This window comes from Ambystoma mexicanum, chromosome 8 (genome assembly GCF_040938575.1).
Source record: "Ambystoma mexicanum isolate Mex_15411 chromosome 8, UKY_AmexF1_1, whole genome shotgun sequence".
Lineage (NCBI taxonomy): Eukaryota > Metazoa > Chordata > Amphibia > Caudata > Ambystomatidae > Ambystoma > Ambystoma mexicanum.
The window spans coordinates 651,765,972-651,785,829 of NC_090929.1; the positions used below are offsets into that span (position 1 = coordinate 651,765,972).

General features: G+C 41.6%; 1 long non-coding RNA gene across 1 annotated transcript in view; it reads left to right on the plus strand.

Moving 5' to 3' along the window:
• Nucleotides 1-17,730, plus strand: part of LOC138472285 (uncharacterized) — a 52,818-nt gene extending 35,088 nt beyond the window's left edge. The window contains exons 2-4 of the long non-coding RNA XR_011268579.1: nt 8,961-9,103; nt 9,213-9,355; nt 17,428-17,730. This is a non-coding gene — a long non-coding RNA (uncharacterized lncRNA). The remainder of the gene's footprint in view (nt 1-8,960; nt 9,104-9,212; nt 9,356-17,427) is intronic.
• Nucleotides 17,731-19,858: the final 2,128 nt, after the last annotated feature.

Consider the following 19,858-nt stretch of genomic DNA (forward strand, 5'->3'; position numbering starts at 1 on the left):
TACTGGGAATTGACTGAACTAGAACTAAGCGCTTATATGTCTCTTAATGGATGAGTTAATTCAAGAGAATGTTCCATGCAGCACTTGCGTAAATGGATTGCATTAAAAGTTTGTTCAAGAGAATACGACGTGTTGCGCATGCATAATTAATTATTTTGGAGAGGTTGATTCAAAGGAAGGCTCCGTGCCGCGCATGCGTAATAGATTCTTTATGTGAGTAGTTCAAAGAAGGCTCTGTACCGTGCACATGTAATAACGCAAACTTTAGCCTTCTTAGTTTTGTTAGTGCCGTTACTCTGCGCACGCGCACATGGTTATCTGCTGTGAATATTGAAATTGTTGTTCAAAAATCAACACAGAGAAAACAATATAGTTTTGCCTTCAATGCACACTCTCCAGGTTGAAATCGAAGCCTGCGATGTAATCCCCTACACCGTTAACACTTGCGCAGTTAATGGAAAATGACTACACGATGTGTTAACTCCACAACGGATTTCCTCTTTTAAGAGAAAATCCTCAAATACCATTGGCGGCCGCCATTCACTCGCTCGCTTAGAAAGTCTCTCTCCCTTTCATTAAGGATACACAAACAATCCAGGAGCGTTACAGGCTAATTGTAGTTCACATTTCTAACGCTCTTGCTCTCTCCAAAATATGGATAATTAATTACATTTACTTTTAAAACCTTGTCCAAACAACTAATATACAAGTTAACTATATTATAATGTTCATTGATGCAAAAACTAAGAGATTTCTAAAAGGAGACTTAATAGTTCACTTAGCTTTTTCTTCAAAGTATAGAACATGACTCCTGATGACTTCCTAGTTCCTTCCTGCTTCTCTTAAGCCCAAGAATAACTTTAAAGTCTAGAATTAATATTTCTTCACAGAAGCTCGTAAAAATATGACCTCTCAGTTGAGCTGCTGACAATGAAAGGCAGTTTAGAATGTTCTCTACCTGCCTTTCATTCACTCCATCCAATTAGAAAGCTTGTTGCAAGTCATCCTGAGAGCCACCATCTTGACCTGGGAAGCTCTCTTTACTCTGAATCATTGTGTTAAGGCCAAACCAATTAATTGAATAACACTCACACCTACTCTCTCCCACATTACATCCTTCAATTAAATTGATAGGACCTGACAGGGTATCATTTGGTGAGAATCAAGGAAGGTGACAAATGAAAATCTGCATTTCAGCAATGGAGGTGTTACTTGTAAGGAGCTAAGCATGCAGTTACTGTTCTTACGGATCACAGGTATTTGATGCTTTTAAGGTCCGCCAAGAAGCTAACTGCTAGACAATTACGCTGGTCCTTATTTTTTTGCTGAATTTGATTGTGCAATATTATTCAAATCAGGTAATCAAAAGGGAAAACTGGGTGCCTTGTCGAGATGTCAGCCTGGGAGTGAGAAACCTAGTTCTGAACATCTGGGTCCATTAATTCCATCTACAAAATGTATGGATAGAAGTCTAGAAAGTTCAGTAATTTTCCGATATGAGGTTTAATAATCAATGTCATGAGAACAGTTGCAGGAGTGGGCAGGGAAGGATCCTGATAGACAAAAAAGGTAGATCTTCCATTAATGGCTACCAAGCTATACTTGCCTGCTGAAAAGGTGAGGGAAGAAGCCTGGAAAGAGTGTAATGAATCCCCTTTGGTAGGACATCCAGGATATAAGAAAACCTTAGAACTTCTAAGATTAACATTTTGGTGGGTACGTATGCGCATTGACACTTTCAGTGTTGTTAGAACTTGCGAGGTATGTGCACAAGCTAACACTGAGAGAAGAAAGGTGGCAGGGTTATTCATGCCTGTCCCTGTTCCTCCTAGGCCATGGTATACAATGTCAATGGACTTTACAGTAGATCTTACATCTGATAAAGGGTGCTCGACAATCCTGGTGGATGTTTTAACCAAGGCGGGGCATTTCATCCTTATTACGGGACAAATAACAGCAAGTAGTTTAGCGCAAGTATTCTTGCAAAATGTCCTGCATCTGCATGGACTCCCTACTCGGATCATCTCGGATAGAGGGGCACACTTTGTTTCTAGATTTTGGCATGCTTTTTGTAAGGTTTTGGCTATTGGGGTTAGTTTAACTACAGCATATCATCCTGAAGCTAACGGACAAACGGAAAGAGTGAATCAGGAACTCAAGAAATATCTACCTTGTTTGAAGGCAGAGGGAGGCTGTAATCAGGGCTACCATCCTCATTTCCTGAGGGAAGCAGAGAAAGTGGAAATTGCAAGCTATGTGGAAGCACTCCAAAGCTTTAAATAGGGAGTAGTGATTAATCTCAATATATTAAAGAATTCAAGGTGCGGGGGAGAAAAAGTATATCTGGCACAGGTCTACTACTACAGATATGAAAAGAAAAAAAAGAGGATCCAAAACTCTGGAGCTGTCCCGTCCCCTGCACACTATTACTAATCCGTTGTAAAAAACGGTTCAACAAATATTCATATGCAGTTATTAACATTAAACATATTCTGTACATGTGATATTAAAGAAATTGTTTTGATAAAAAAGGGCAATCATTTATTTGATCAATATTCTCTCTGACATTGATATCTTGAATGCAGAAAAACAAACATAAAGGAATAATCGATTCTGTAGGTATTACAACAATTAAAATGGCTGACGCGTTCCGAGAATTAAATCTCTTCTTCAAGAGCCAAGGTTTGAACTGAAAAGCATTAATAAATAATGTTTTAGAGACATGCATAAAGATGGTTATATCGTAGTCTCAATCTATTGTTAGTGACTAGCAAAGACATCCAATGACTTGAAAAATGTTTACCATTGTATATACATATATTAAAGCAGGTGTTCATCAAAAGCAAAGATCAACAAAGCACATGTTCTATTTAACCAAATCGGAGGTATCATAGCTTGCGAGGGCCAGCACATGAAGAGGAGAGGAAACTAAAAAAAGATTCACTAAAGGCCCGGACCGCCTATCAACCAAAGTATCTTGAGGGCAAGAATGTTTGAAAGTGACTAATGAAACACCATTGATAATGTCGTTGTTTACTAATCACTCATCTGGATAGAAGAAGTACTGTCACACAAAGATAGAAATAAAGTACCTTTAGAATAATAGTATTTAGTGATTGTTCCTTCTTCCTGTTTCAAAGAGATATCAGTGTGATATCAGACAGGTTAGATACCCCTTGTCCTCGCAATGTGGGTGCCTGTAGAGTTCAAAGGAATGCATTTATGTGTGAGCATGCACATCTACCCGCCCTCAAGGTACTATGTAAATATCTATATTAAGGTGTGTGGCGGATTAAACCTTACCTACTGCAGCCTCTAATCTTATCCTGTGTCAAAAGACGCCGCTTCAGAGCAATGTGTTAATTCTGTGGTGTGTAGCTTGGTAATCAAAAACGCTATTGTTAAGCCCGGATCGTCTCCGTGTGAACTGTAGAAAAATAAAATATCCAAAGTGGGTCATTCAATATGTGGACAAGGATGTCGGCAATGGATAGGGTCTATAACAAAAGATTAAATACATAAGACTCGCCCTTCAATGGAAGTGTTCCTGTTACTCGTGACTAGTGTTAAATACACATAGTTTTAACATGGAGTCCCTTTTCTGGTGGCGTCCGTAATGTGTAAAGGATGCCGTGATTCTGTCCAACAATAAGAAGGGGTGCAATATGTTAGGAAGGGGAGCCACGGATAGGGCTCATGTTACAAAGCTGATAGAGGGATTATAATGTTGATGCATAGTCAGCTGTACCTGTGGATAAATAAGCACTGGTGTGCTCGCTATAGCTTCTGGGTGCGCTACGATGTGTGCAGTTCTATCCGTTGCTATATTGCTTGTCCAGGTGACAGAAAGGGGTCTGTGATCTGCCAGTCTGACGAGTGCAGTGCCGGCAGTTCTAGCGGTCGTCTAGGCAACCGTCCAAACTAATGCAGGGTCTATCTGAAAAGACCTCCATACGGTTCAAAGAAAAGTAATAAAAATAGAAAATGGACTCACGAAGAGGCCGGTATTAGTAATGTAGGAAAACTAGAAGAAAAAAGAGGCGCCATTTTGGCATGATGAGAAACCTGATATAGAGATAGACGAGATGTAGGTTTCTTAAGTTAATCCATACTGTTCTGGACGAAATCAAGTGAATAATATAGTATAATAATCCTTCTCCAAACGAAGGAGGTAGAAATTAAATATTCTAATCAGGCATGTCGATTACATGGAAAAATCTAAATGTAATTGTGGACAATGAAGAGTTCACGAGCCACTAGTCAACAGCACTCATTGAGTTATTTCAATAATGTAGTCCCTCATATTCCTCGTACAAGTGTTGGTCATCACAAAAATCAATCCTCACTCTATGTTGGTCACCACGGATGGATCATCTCATGTGCTGGTACTCATGAGTGTAAAGCTAGGTGGGCCGGTTTAAACAGATCCCGGACTTTACATCAATTAACAAGTATTCCACCTTATGTTTGTGTACATACGTATAATAAAACTAACATTCCTATAAGAACTGTTTAGACATTTTCCACTCAGTTACTCAGGTGGGCCGGTAAGACAAGTCCCGGACTTAGGTAAATTTAACAGGTTTTCCACCTTTAACCAATATGTTGTGTGCGTAACACACCTATGTGCTACTCTTTAGGATGTTATGATGTTATCAAATAAGAAAAATATTGCTAGATAAATTAGTACCCTAAATAAAACACCTTAACGAAAATTCCTCATTAAGACCCTTGTCCAGTACCAAGAGGGACAATTATTGTGGTTATCTACTAAACTATTAAGATTAAGGGGGAGAATAAATTCAGGATCATTGTAGAAAGAGTGCTGGGAAGAGTAACCCTTAAATTTTCTAGTTTGAAAATCCACCTGACATTTCATCTCAATTTGTTGAAACCTTGTCTTGCATGGACCTGGCTAGGGGAATTTCCACCTCCAGTTTACACAGAAGGGTCTCAGGAGGAATATGAATTTATGGCATACTAGACTCCAGAATAGAATATTTAGGAAAAGGCTGCAGAACTTAATTGATTGGAAAGGCTGTGGACCTGAGGAAAGATCATGGAGGTTTGCTGAAGATGTACATGCTCCATGTTTAGTTATGGTTTTCTATTGAAGACATCCTGGCAAACCTTGTGCTGGGGAGGCGGAGGGGCTTTGCAAGGGGAGTACTGTCAGGTCCCTGAGGCACACTGTAGTCCTAGGTAGAGCTGGGGTGGTACACAAGGTGTAGGGCTGCTTCACATCTAAAAGTTACAGGAGATTTTAGGTGAAAGGGCTTAAAATGATTGCATGGCAGTTAGCGGTTGGGGTGTGTTGGTGTTGATTATTCTTTCATTTCCTTAACGAAACCATTATATGAGAAAACATTCTTCCCATCCCAATATGGTGGGAAATAATCTCAACACTGATTGGTGAAGTGAACTTCCAAATAAATGATATGGAATCTTGGTGAAGGGGACCGACTGACTTTCATTAGTAGACTTGGAGCTACCACAACCAGTTTAATCTTAGTGTGTCATTTATTTTACTAGTTCAGTGAATCTTTAGGAATCTAGCTTATGTAACTTCGTGGGGCATGTTGCAAAATGAACTACTGGGATACAAAAGCTATTTGAAAATGAATATTTGAAGCCATCTGTTCCAATCGTCACCCTGAAGGTTGGACTACGATTATTGTGAATAGCCAAATGTAGTGTTTGAGTTTAGTTTTAGTTCAGTTTTAGTAGTGTTTTAGTTTAGAGATTTTGCCTTTATGAGCTAGCGCATAATTGTATAACAAGAATGACTGTACGTATGTGGTGACCTGTAAGAATGGAGTGCTCAGCTACAGCGATTCGGGTGCTTCACTGCACGGTTGTCAAAGTGCGTATGCCTTTCGATCACAACGCATGTGAACTGTAGAGAGAGAGAGTGCAAGCTACAACAGCAAGGAGACCTTAGAGGAAAGCAGGGGCGTTGCTAGGGGGGGGCTAAAGGGGCTATAGCCCCTGATCTTTTGCTTGTAGCCCCGGATAGAATCTCAGGAGCTACAGCCAAAAGACTAGCTAGCCCCCAGTCCCAACAGTTCCAACATCAGCTTAGCCCCGGGTCTTTTCCAGACCTAGCAACTCCCCTGGAGGAAAGAACCCAGCATCATAATTTAATGTGCGGTTCCGTCTTGTTTTGCTTTGAGAAATCAACCCAGTGTTGATCCTGTACAGTAAAGAGAATAAAAACTCACTAGTAATCTCCTGATTAGTGCGAATATGGAAAATACAGGAGAAGTGGATCTCACACAATGAGAACAGCTCTACACTTGTAGATAATTAAAGAATTGAAGTGACAGTGTATATATACATTATGTAACAGAGAAGTGTGATTCAAAGACGACGCAAATATTTCTGTACATTTAACTCTTTCGGAAAGTACTGAATATTTGTTTGCAAGAGACTCCGTATAAAAAACGTTATAATAAGAGTATACTTGCTAGTTGATGCCACTCCAATATTCAATAGCCCCTAAGCTATCAGTAGAGGCCGAGAGGTGTGGCAATATTGGGAGGAGAGAATATAAAGTAAGATAGGGGAAGACTGAGGGAGAATTGTTTATTCATTTGGCTTTGTGTATTTCCTTGCAGATCTTCAGTGTGGAATGAAACGATATTGGAAGAGCAGAGCAGCGTAGCCAGGCTGAGTCTGTCTTTTGTGATTTTGTCCATTACACTTTCCCCGCCCAGGGTACTAGAGTGCAATTGGAAACATTCTGAAACTGTTGTAGACTGGAACCTGGATTGATGACCAGGACCTGATAACTTTTTTAAAAAAACCAATAAAAAAGAAGTTTGATAATGGACCCTCTGACGAGGAAGCCTGACACATGTCTCATCATATGAAACGTCTTGTGATCAGCTGACCAGCACCCACGTAATCTGCATTCAGGTTCTAAAATGAGAATATCCTGGCCTCATGTGTGATGTGTTACACGTCATTGGGCATGCTTTGTCCCGGACACAGACTAATGTCAGAGAAGCACAGCATTATCTGCCTACTGGTTACTTCCCCCTATTCATGTTTGTTCATGGCTCCACTCCATCATGCCACTAAGCATGGCTGCAGTGCTGCTCTGTCCGTTACAGCTGTACAGTCAGTGCTTATGAGAGAACATAAAATACCATCAGTTTCGACAAAACCCTCCCACATCACCCTGGGTTGGGAGAGGCTCAGTCTCTGTAAAACAATCTACTTAAGGACATATTTAAGTACAGTTCCAGAGTATATACCAGATGCGCAGACAATATATTCGGATACAGTTGCATATCCATTTACTTCCTTCTCATCATAGTGACAGCACTTTTTAAGACCTTTGCAGAACAGATTCTTCCTCATAGCCACAGCAAATCCTAGAACACTTGAGGAACAGACATGCTTTCCTTTAGTTGTTTCCTTTTTGTCAAAATCCTGCTCTTCTCTCTGCTGATGTTCTGCTTCCTTCTGATCTTTCCCTTCTCAAACGCCTCCCTTTCTCCGCTCATCCCGTCCTCCTTCCAACTCTTTGCATTCCTCCTTCGTCCTGCGCTTACCCTCCTATTGTTCACTCATCTCCCAGCTCTTTACTCTGCTTTGGCTAACTCTGCAATCGACTCCAAAGTCCTGAACTTGTGCTGGCATTTTGCCCCTTTATTATAACCAAGCTTGTGATCGATTAAACCTGGTCAATGATTAATTGTGTGCATCTGCTGGGAACTAAGGCTAGATCTTTGGGATTGGTCCGTATCAGTCCGTCCTGCCCCAAGCCCCAGTGTGACCAAGTATTTGTTAATGGAAACTGATTGGTCTGACGCTTCCTGGGCAGGGCAAATTAAACGTTGGGCAGCCCTCTTCCACTGTGGTGCCCCTGTAATGGCGGCTGTCTGTCTACGAAATGTTGCCTGTATGGATTTGCTGGAGCTGCAGTGCCCATCCTCGGGTTTGGGGTTTTCTGTGGTTCTCTGTGGGTTCCGCTGGATGCTAGTATGCATCTTTTGGGTTACTGTTGTAGAGGTTTATGGACTGCGATCTTGGTTTGGCAGTGCAAGCACTGGTGAATGCAGGTGAATTTCTGTATATTTATGGGGGGCATTTGTCTGTATCTACTCAGATGCCAGGGTCAGAGGCAACGCCCCGGAAATCACTGATTTAACAGAGCAGGTGGCAGCTCCTGGCCCTCGTGGTTTCTTATTCTCCGCCTCCTGGCTTCAGATCTCAGATTCTGACATTGCCAACAAAAAGCCATGCAATCATAGTATGGGCTTATGTTTATTGCATGTTGGGGGCTTTCTATTCACATCGAGGGAGAGACCCACGGGTGTGTTTTTATGAAAAACTCCTAATCCCAGGACATACTGTACTACTGCCTGCCAGAACTAACGCATGTCTTCAGGATCTAGGACCCAGTGTTCTCAGAAATCGCTGCCAGACCCAACTGTCAAAATTCCTCCATATTTCACATCTCTAATTGACTCTTTAAACTCTCACTCCCAATGGGACCTCCCACTTTACACAGCTACCCACACAGCACTCCCCTCCCCCCCCCTGACCTGGAGAATAGGTTACCACATCCTATATAGGCTAATAAACAGCCTTTGAGAATGACACAGCTCAAATCGGGAAGAGAGGGAAAGTAACCCTTTGATGTCGAGCGGTTGATCTTGATCACTGTAGAAAATTGCACAACAAAAACACAGCACATAAAAGGCTACAACTGACCCCAAAATTAGCAAGGGTTTAGATTCAAGATATTGAACAGTGATGTTAGAAAATGGGAAGATGGAGGTCACTAAATCTGGGTCGGGTCCTTTATACTGTCTGCATACGGTGTGTCCTCTCAGTGGTGGCTGTGGGTATGTTGGCACTGTCTGTTTTTTCTCCCTTTGTATTATATGATGGACCTATTTCTGCAAGCATTGATTCAAGTAATTGAGTCCATTAATTTATCATTTAAGATGCAAAGGACAGCTGAAATTGGGGAGATTAAGAAAAAAAGTGGAGATGATTGCAAACCTGCCACCTGGGCTGTATTCTGGCCAGAAACCGCTTTTCGATGGGGATATCCAACCTTTTGAGGAGCATTGCTGTGAGGGATCAGGTAAGCGCACTACATCATGATGCTGACATTCATCTCCCACTCCCTTGACCATGTTCACTTTTTTTTTGTAGCTTTTTGGACTGACTCATACTCTCCTCTATTTCCACAGTTCCACCCATCTCCTTGGCTATGGCCCACCAATACGGAGTCAATCCTATACGCTATGTGCACATCTACAAACAAAACCTGATGAAACTGCTTCATTAAGCTACTTGCAGAGGGGATGGAAAACTCAAAAAGGAGGAGATCATGGTATGGCTGTGCTTGATTGGGTTTGTAGCATCGTGCAGTGCATCTATGTCCACCTAAACAAGAAAATGGTGTGTTTGAAAATTTCAGATCAAGGTTGCCTGGTGTACACGCATTTCGCCGACCTATTTTTCAACGTGGGACTTTTCATCGTCAGAATTTTCATCGCCAAAAACCAATTTTTTTATTTTTTTTATTTTGGGGGGTGTTTTGTAGGGGTTGGGGTATGATTATAATACTAAGGGGGGATCTGGGGGGAGAACAGGGTTTTTGACGATGAAAATTCTGACGATGAAAAGTCCCACGTTGAAAAATAGGTCGGTGAAATAACGTAGAACTGGTTGCCTGCCTACTTTATTTTGTATGCCAGGGTGTCTTCTTTTTCTTATTTGCACTCCTCGCTTTTTTGTGTTTACGATGCAACTCTGGGGCTCTGCGGTGTCCTTAGAGGGGCAGATGCTACACTCTTGCCTTAAACTGGACTGGCAATTGCTTTTTTGCACTGCCATTTAAGAATACCTTGATCACTCTTACTTGTGATGACTTAAACTTTGTAGAGCCTTCTAATCCATTTACATGAGGTCTGTTTGCTTCTTTGAGGTACTTCACATTTTAATGACAACACACAAACCTGTGTCAAACAATGACTAAACGCAGGAGTCTTTGGCACATAGATATAAGCCAGAAGAGAGTTTACAGAGGTCGCCTATGTCATGTGGGAGATGCCCAGCCTGCTCTGGTCTTCAGGTTACCATCACTTTTGTTCTGGTACTAGTGTAGCCCTGCATTTATAGTGGGCAAACAAAACTACAAGATTATAGCATGTCATGAGCTGAAAAAGTGGGACCTGCAGAACATCCCATCTGAAAGGGGACAACATGAGAGCTTTGTGTCTGCATATTTCTGAAAAATGACTATCAATGCAACACAGTAATCCTTAAACTCTAATAAGTCACAGAGATGGTCCTCTGTCTACTGGTATATATTACAACTGGGACTAGGACAAGGCCTCCACCCTCATCTTTCTTCAATCGTTGGCATCCTTTGAATTAATTGATCACTGGATACTAGGATGCCTGCTTAATCTAGAAATTTGAAACGGGGCATTAGACTTGATAATGTCTTTCCTAAAAAAAAAAAACATTCTGAATGTATCATCATGGAACCTTTCCAATTGGGTTAAAAATGTCTTTTCGGGCTACCCTTAGATTCCTCTTTCCTTATCTTTAACCTATACCTTTCACCTCATACCTCCTTTTTATGATCAGTTAATCTTCCCTTATACTTAACTCTGAAAAAACAGTAATCCTAGTGTCGGACACAACGACACTTGGACCCTTGTCTTAACAAGCACTGACGTATGCTCTCTTGCTCATAATGTATCACTGCTTGGAAGAAATCTTGACATAAAAAATGGATACTGAATTTCTCTTATTCCTAAAAATATGATGGTTGCAAAATCAGCATTTTGACACCTGAAGGTTCTCGGCAGAATCCTTCATTTGCTGGCTTTCCACCAAAAATGCATAGCCAACATTGCCATTGTTCTTGCGCTACCCAATTAACCTCTATCTCGGTGCACTGGCTTGCCTAATCCTAAAGCTTCAGAGAGTACAAAACTCACCAACCCGGACCTTACTTTGTTGGGGAACATATTTCTCCAGCCCTCTGTCTCTTCACTGGCTCCTAGTAAGCAGGAGAATTGCTTTTAAAGCTCCTTGTATTACCTTTTAAAGTGATATTTTGAAATGGCACTAAATTGTTGTAACTGAAACTTAAAAATTAACAAGGGGGGGTCCTGGGAGTCCCTCTGCCAGACATTAGTCCTGGTTACGAGAGACTTACCCAGAGCCTGTAGCAGAGAAGAAATATCCCAAACAAATCGGTCTTTGTCCTGCCCTGGGGCAGTCCAGCACCGAAATGCTAGGCAATTCTCCTCTGAACAAGAGTACCAACATCAACCCCAGACACGTGTTTCGGTCTGGTTGGACCTCATCAGTAGGGTGGAGCTTATTAGTACTAGTTTACTGTAACTTAAAAGGCACATTGCTAAATTTAATCTTAGGTCTTTCTCTAACGTGTTACTAGTGGCTCTGGCCGCATCAAAAAAGAAACTGAGGCTCAGCTTTCTCCTTTCTCGATCTGCAGCTTTGGAATTCCCTCTCTAAAAAGCCATGAAACTATGCCCCTTTCCCCATGAAGGAGAGGGGATGGGAAGTTCCTGATCCTATTCTTACCTCTGTCTTTCAACGTGGGTTGGAACTTTCAGAAATAGATTTTACATTGAGTTCTCTGTTTCCAGTAATTGGAACACCTTCTTCCACAGAGAACAGATCTGGGTGCTATCTCCCTATATAAAGGAGTGAAACTTGTCTAATCTCGCAGATTTCTTTTATTTAGCATCTGGTAACCAAGTACATTTTCTTGTATCACCTTCACAGTATCACTTCAATATATCTTGCTAGTTTAAATTAAGCATTGTCCTTTGTTTCTGGGATGTCTATTAGTACTAATGTCTGCTGCAATTTATTTTTCAGATGCACCTTGCACTTATTTTGCTGGTGTCACCTTGGTATGTTCCGACTAACTTTACACTGTTTATTGCGCTCTATGATGTTCTTTACTACCAACAAAGGCTTTGATGTTGTGATTCTTCATGCGCTGAAATGACTTCTTACCAAGTGTCCTCTTTTGATATATTTCTATGCACATTGAAGGCACTTTTCTTGTTAAAACTATGCCTACGTTGCTTTTGAATTCATTCCATGCAGGACCCACTCATTCATCTTGGTAGCCGCTTCGCTGGATTCTAAGTGCTCTCAAATTTTCAGTCAGGGAAATGGGTGAGTCTTGGTTATTGAACTCTATCTGCGATCACATTAATGGTGTCCAGCTTAGATTGAGCACTTTCTCCTGACTACTACTGCACAGGGCTTCAGCTTTAAGATAATTGCATTTGCTACATAAAACCTCTAAACCACACAAGGATATCATATCAATGAATTGCTCACTCAGACATTTATCTTCACTACTGTACATGCAGGTGTGACACTCAATTATTCACTCTCCCCTCATGGCCAAGTTGGTTTGGCCCTTTGGTGTGAGATTTTCACCACCTCCCTCTTGACCTCTCCCATTTGTGTCCTCTAGCATTCAGTCTGCACATGGCCAACTCTTGGCATGGACACTATTGTCCCTTGCCTGAGCACCACCAGATTTCCTTCCAGTTTTAATCAGGCGGGAAGTCAATATGATGCTCTGGCTGGAAGCCTCCACACTTTAAAGGCAATCGTGAGCACATCTCAAGACCATCCTGCATCTGTAATGAGTAAAGCTAGTCCCACTCCTCTCAAATTTCATTTGATCAAATCCCCTTTGATTATACATGCAACCCTGTAATCATTATTATTCAACTCTTGTTTTCTTTTCCCCCCCTGTGTATTTGGACATCCATTAATCTGTTTTGTGTCTTTTTTTTCTACCACTTGGCCTTTCCTTCTCAACTACTTCCCTTTTTCCTTATCAACCTACAGACCATGGTTTGATTTTTACCATTGGTGCGCTCACGATTCCCCACTATGGCAATATCTGGTAATGTCTTTCCATTATATGTTATGGTTTTGGGATTTCTACCACGCACTGCTGCCAGTTTTCATGGTCTCCAGGCACCAAGGCAGATCGGGAAAGGAAGGGGGTTGGGATGGATTAGTTAATGGGATTGAGAGGGAAAAGCGCAAGAGAGCTTTGTTATGCAGTTGGTAGCTTCAGGTCAGAAAAACTGGTCACTGTGTGCTGGTTTGTTTTTAGTTGATCAACGTTGTGTGGTGTTTGGTGCATGGTTGTAAATGGGTGGTTTATTTGCGTCTTGGGTGTTGTGGAGAGTAAGTAGACTGCTTGGGGTTTGCATTGTTTTCGTTTTTTGTCACAGTGGTATGTGTCTGCTTTCTTCAGTGTTGGACGTTGGATATGCAAGGTATTAAGGAGTTTTTAGTAGGGTTAGTCAGCGGTCATCTGAGTATTCTTCTGTGGGTTGGGTTAATACTATTCTATGGCTAGTGTATTATTTCTCTGGGTGATCCAGTTTCTGAGTTTCTACTTGTGTTGCGTTGGCAGTTTTCTTAGCTAATGTTTCCTTTTTATCTTGGTGAATTAAGGAGACATGTTTTTAACGGTTTCCTGAATTTTAAGTGATCGTCTGTTGTTCGTATTTCCTTTGAGAGCAAGTTCCAAAGTCTCACCCCTATGCAGGAGAACGCTGATCCCCCAAATGTGTGCTTTGCTTATTGTTTCGGGTCGAGGCAGATGTGGTTGCTGTGTTTGTGTTGGTTTGTAGATGGAGATTTTATCTTGTAAGGATTCTGCTCCTTGGCTGTGGATTTCTCTGTGCATTATGCAGAGTGTTTTGAAGAAGATTTGTTTTTTGACTTGTAGCCAATTTAGTGTTCTCAGTGCTAGTGTGATATGTTCTCTCTTCATGAGTCTGATGAGTAACCTTGCTGCTGCTTTCTTGTTGTAGTTTTCTCATAAGGTCTCGGGTGGATAGCTCATGGGCAACATGCTCGTCTTGGAAGCAAGACAACACAGAGCAACACAGGTTCGATCCCCGGGTCCGCACTTAGAAACTTCTGGGTATTAAACGTGTCATACATAACCGATTGTAATGATTGTAATAATTCTGGCATGCCGAGATAGATGCTGTTGGCATGGTCTCTTTTTGGCATGACTGGGGAGATAGCAGCGAGTGTTCTGTGTGGGAAGGTGAAGAAGGGGAGTATCCTCTTGAATGTGTGCAAGTGAAAAAAGCATTAACTACTGCGTTGATTTGTGATTCTAGTGTTAGTTTGTTTTCCATTAGTATTCTGAGATTTTTGACCACTTTGGATGGTTCTGGTGGGTTTCCCAGTTCGGCATATGCCATGGGATGTGGTAAATCTTTGAAGGGGTCATTTGGTGCCATCATGATTTTTGTTTTGTCTGGATTGAGTTTAAGGCTGATGGTGCTCATCCAATGGTTTATTTCTGTGAAGCAGTTGGTAAGGGGTGGGTTGTGTTCTTCACTGGCGTTGATTTTGTAGATAATTTGAGTGTCCTCTGAGTAGTTGTAGCAGGTGAGGACATGTTGTTTGAGTAGGTAAATTGAGGGTTGGGGGGGTCATGTAGATGTTGAAAAGCAGTGGTGAGAGCGATGAGCCTTGTGGGAATCCATATGTTGTTTTACGAGGTAGTGACTCGAATGGTGCTATCCAAGTTGTTTTTCCATTCTTTCTGTCATGAAGGATTTTAGCAAGAGGGGTGCTATGCTGCCAATTCCAATACCTTCTAGTCTTTTGATGAGTGTTTCGTGTTGGACTGTGTCGAAGGCTGCTGACAGGTTGAGTAGTATTATGGCTGATTTGACATTGCAGTCTGCATTGGTTTTTAGATCGTCCCATACAGACACTAATGCTGTTTCGGTTCCTATCATGGGTCTTTAACCTACTTGTGTTTGGTCTACTATCTGGTTGTTTTCCACATGGTCCAGGATCTGTTCGTAGATGCGGCAACGTGCTGGCCTTGGAAGCAAGACGACACAGAGCAACACAGGTTCGATCCCCGGGTCCGCGCTTAGAAACCTCCGGGTATTAAGCGCGTTATAAATAACCTATCATATCATATCATAGCTTTCTAGTAGCTTTGCCGGTTATGGGATATTTGAGATTGGTCGGCAGTTGGTTAGGTCTTGTGTGTTTCCCAATGTGTCTTTAAGGAGCGGCTTGATGTATGCCGATTTGAACGCTCATGGTATGGTTCCTGTTGCTGGTGAGTGGTTGAAAAGGTTGAGGAAATATTTTGCAGGTGTTTGCTGATTGAGGATAGTCTTGTAAATGTCTGGTGGGCAGGGATCTGCTGGAGAGCCGGTTCTGTTGCTTTTGCTCACCATGCTGTTGTTTTTTTCTGTTAATTGGTGGGAGGTGATTTAGTCTAGTAGATGGTTCTGGTTTTGGCTGGTTGAGGGGGTTGATTGTGATTTTTTAGCTTGCTCTCAATGATTTTCGGATGTTTGTGATTTTGCTTTTGATGTGGTCTGCAAGGTTATTGCATAGTTTTTGTGATGAGGTTGGTGTGTTGCATGCTGCTGCATTTCTTAGCTTGTTTATGATGTTGAACATCTCTTTCTGGGTATTGCTTAAGATAGTGATCCGTTTGTTGTAGAATGTCTTTTTTTGTTGCTTTGAGTATTTCTGTTTTTTATAGTCGTATCAGTCTTTGGTATGCGTCTTTTTTCCGATGGCCGTAGTTTTTCCTCCATTCTTGTTCCAGTTTTCTGTTAGTTTTTTCAGTGCTTTAAAGTGGGGTGTGAACCATCTTGCCATTGTGTTTTTTTAGAGAGCGAGTGAATGGTTTTTCTGGTGCAATGTCATCCAATGTTTTTGTGATCCATTTTTGGATTGTGTCTGTTCTTTGTTCTGTGCCGGCTGAGTGTAGAACGGTGATTGATAGTTTTGTGGTTTCCAGTCTCACGTTTAGTTCCACACTGTTAATGGATTTCCAGTTTCTTTTCAGAATTGGAGGATTTTATGGGAAGTTAGCAAGTATCTGTTTTGGCAGGTGGATCACAAAGGGTATAATGAGGTGGATGCTCCAGAGGATTTGCATTTGTGGTGCAGTTGTGACCAGGTTTTTGTTGTCTGCTTTGCATGTCACTCCTTTCACCGTTTGTTGTAGATGCATTGTTGATAGTTTATTTGTTAAAGTTTTGGGTGAGTTGATGTTCTCGTCTGCAAACCAGATGTTGAAGTCTCCCAGTAGGATCAGGTGATCTTGTTTAATCAGCGATGTTTGTGATTGCTTCCACAAATGTGTCTGTGAAGGTGGAGTTGTATGTCCGTGGCCTGTAGACAAGTAGAAATGATAAGTTGGTTTGTTGATCTAATGTCAGGTGTATGATTAGGGATTCCAGTTTGGGATGTTTAGTGGCGGTGCTGTTATTTTTAGCTTATCGCATGCTTCGTTGAGGCCTCCTCCTCTTTTTCCTTCTCAGTTGGCTAGTTTAAGTTTGAAGTTGTTGGATAGTGCGGTGTGTGCAATTACCTTGAAGTTTTGAGTTAGCCAGGTTTCGGTGAGGAATAGGATCACTGTCCCTCCATCGCTTAGCAGTTTCCATATTTCTGTTGTGTGTTTTGACCTTGATGTGGCGTTGACTAGGTTACAGTGCATCTTTTGGTTTTCTGTGGTTTGATCTTTGGCTGTGGAGTTAGGAGATTGCATTGATATTGGTCAATTTTTCTATTGACTTGTGCGTTCAGTTCTATTGTTTCTGTTTCTTCGTTGAGTAGGTTGCGTTTTGGATTGACATTTTCTTCAGGGTCATCTGTCTCCTGACATTGATGATTCAGCATGTCTTGCCAATTTACATCCTGACGCTTCCCTTTTTGCCAAAGTTTGACCACATGATTTTAGCTAGACATCCACAGACCTTGTACCTTGCATTTCATTTTAAAGGCGCATTTACTTCTAGGTGTAATCCAAAAACAAACAAGTCACAAAAAAGAACCACCACACCCTTTCACGGTTATACAATGTTCACTCATTAGAAAGAACAGATAGACAACCAAAGCAGTTCTTATTTGATAAGCGTGGGAACATTTGCAGTAAGTATTTGCATTGGACACGTGAGAATAAAGGAAAAGACACTCTATAACAACAAGCACTTTGCATTCGGTCAGCATAACAATTCAATGTAAGTGATTTACCTCTGACCTGAGACATCCTACCTGGCACTCCTTGGTTATGAACACAATACACAAGGAATACAGTTTTAGCTTTGTTACTCCCCCACCCTTTCCTAATGTTTTATTAGTAACAGGATTATGAGATTGGTGATTTTGAGATTCTGACCACCCTCTGCGTGAATGAAGAAACCCCCAGCTAATACTTTGGATTCTGGCTACTTTGTTAATCCTTTGGTACCAGAAGAATTAAAGTTCTGCCTTCCATGTGCAGTCTGACACTTTGCCAATTTAAAGATCCTCAAGAATAAGTCCTAATTGATGGTTGAGCTATTTATACTCACACCGGTCTCTCTACCTTTTCAGGAGTAATCGTCTCGGCTTGACTCGCCAGGCCCTTCCTGATGATTTGGCCCATTTCTGCCAGGACACTGCCCCTGATTCGAAGCACAGCCTTCAAGGAACACTCTCTGCATCTACACCGCACTACAGCCCACCCAAGAAACCTCCAGAGCCAGCAACGCAGGACAGCCCTCTCTCCTGCCAGCCAGAAACAACAACTCTCCCCAGGAAGCTAGACGAAAGCCCTCTCTCACCGGACAACTAGAAGACCCGTTCTTCTACCTTTATCTCTCTCTCTTAAAGCTCTGAGTGAAAACCGCCTCTTAACCTATGTCTATGTGCATTTTCTTTATCATTGTCCAGCCTTTTCTGTGGCACAATCTGTCACACCACGTGCCAGAACCTTTCAGCACCCATTCCTGCATCCTCTGAATCTGCTCATGTTATTTTCCAGCCTATGGCTTGAATGACCTTTGGACAGTATTCTGCATCCCACCAATGTTGCATCCTTCCTTCCCCTCGTCCTGCTCCGCACAATGAACGCTTATTCTCAAGGGCTATTGCACTGTTTCACTGCACGCTCTGCCTTCCGAAGCACTGCTGTTCAGCTTTCAATTTTGCATTATTTTCTGAAACTGGTGATGATCAGTGTTTTTGAGCCTGCTGCAATATTAGTACACTCGGACCTTGTGGCATAACAAAGCTGGCCCCCTCAATTCATCCCTATACTAAATGCTAGTAACCAATGTCACTCCCCTTGTCCCCAATACAAAATGTTAATAACGCAAGTACTACACTGCACACATAATATACTGTACCGATTCTTTAGCTCATAACCTCTCCTACATATCCCACTTTTCTGCGGAGGACACTGACTAAACATGGGGACTCTGCAGAACAACTACCCTCTTAGGCTAGAAATCATGCATCCCATTCAAACTTATTCTTTTTTTCATCGCCGTCAACCCAGTTGAAGCAATGTATAACTTTATTGTGAGCGCCACTAACTATACCAAGATAGCAACCATAGACACCCCCACATAGATCAGTCCCTTGTGTGCCCATTGCAACATCCCTCATATGTATACATCTGTCTGTCAAACCCAGATCACTCACTGTGATATTATCCTCTTGTATATTCAATTTGATTGTGTGTGCTTACGTATGTTTCAGGAGATACTCTATATTAGGGTCCAAACGAAATTGGTTTCTTTGGAACAACTCAATGTTTTCCACTCTTGCTTCGCATAGATCACCATCCACATGAAACAATTTTAGACCCCCATCCTTTACCATGGTTACCTTAGGCACTGTGACAAAAAACAGTGTACTATAATGGCCTGACAACAAATTTACCATGATTGAGGTGCATGACTGTATAATTCACTGCATATGTAGTAGCATGCACTGATTCCTCAGATTTTGGATTACTTATTGGAACCACATATCCCTCCATAACATTCTGATCAGCCTGCAACCCACATAGCGCATTTGTTGAATCAGGTATGAATGGTTTCTCAGATTTTGGATTAATTATTGGAGCCACACATCCCTCCATAACACTCTGATCCGCCTGCAACCTACATAGGGCATTTGCTGAATCCGGTATGAATGGTTTCTCTGGGCATAGGTAGTTTTGCTCCTTGAACTTTATACAAGTATCTAATTTTGGAATGAGGTACAAACCTGTCTCCCATGTCTGAAAGGCCACCATTTCAGGAGTAAAATGTTTTACATATTTTTAACTCTGCCAGAATCCTACATTATGCACTAATTTGGTTTGATGTACCAATTCTGGGATGATATATGGAATACCTGAGAGAAAACCAATCTCCATCTGTTCTATATCGGCAATCATGCTTCCCATTTCAAATACAATTGTTTCCTGCATGGCCTCAATCTCTCTTTGTGTTATCCGTGTAATCAGCTGCTGGATGATATCAGATAAAACAAATTACAATTGAATGTGACCCTGAATCAACTGGGATAGTCCATCTTGAACCTCCCGCACATATCTTGTGAGTATCACCTCCATTGGATTAACAAAATTCATAATATCCTTTTAATATCCCATCTTGCTTAACCATCATATTTATACTACGCTCGAACAGTATTGATTGATCATTCAGGGTTACATTCTTTCCACCTCATGCTTTGGGTCAAACCATTTTATTTGATTCACATGGACAAACTGTTACACAGTTAGATCACCCTGCTTAATCAGTGTTCTATGTACCACAGGCCAAACCTTGTCCACTGTTGTGAATGACCATGCCAGGACGCCATGAACTTGGAATTCTTATTTTTCCCTTTTCGTGAAATTGAACTTGTATATCTGGTACCCTATCTCATACTCTCTAGCAAATGACTTCCTGTCATAGTATGATTTGGCACCCTCTGCTTCACTTTCTAGGTTTTGCTGTGTGAATTCAAATGTGTGTCGAAAATGCTTTCT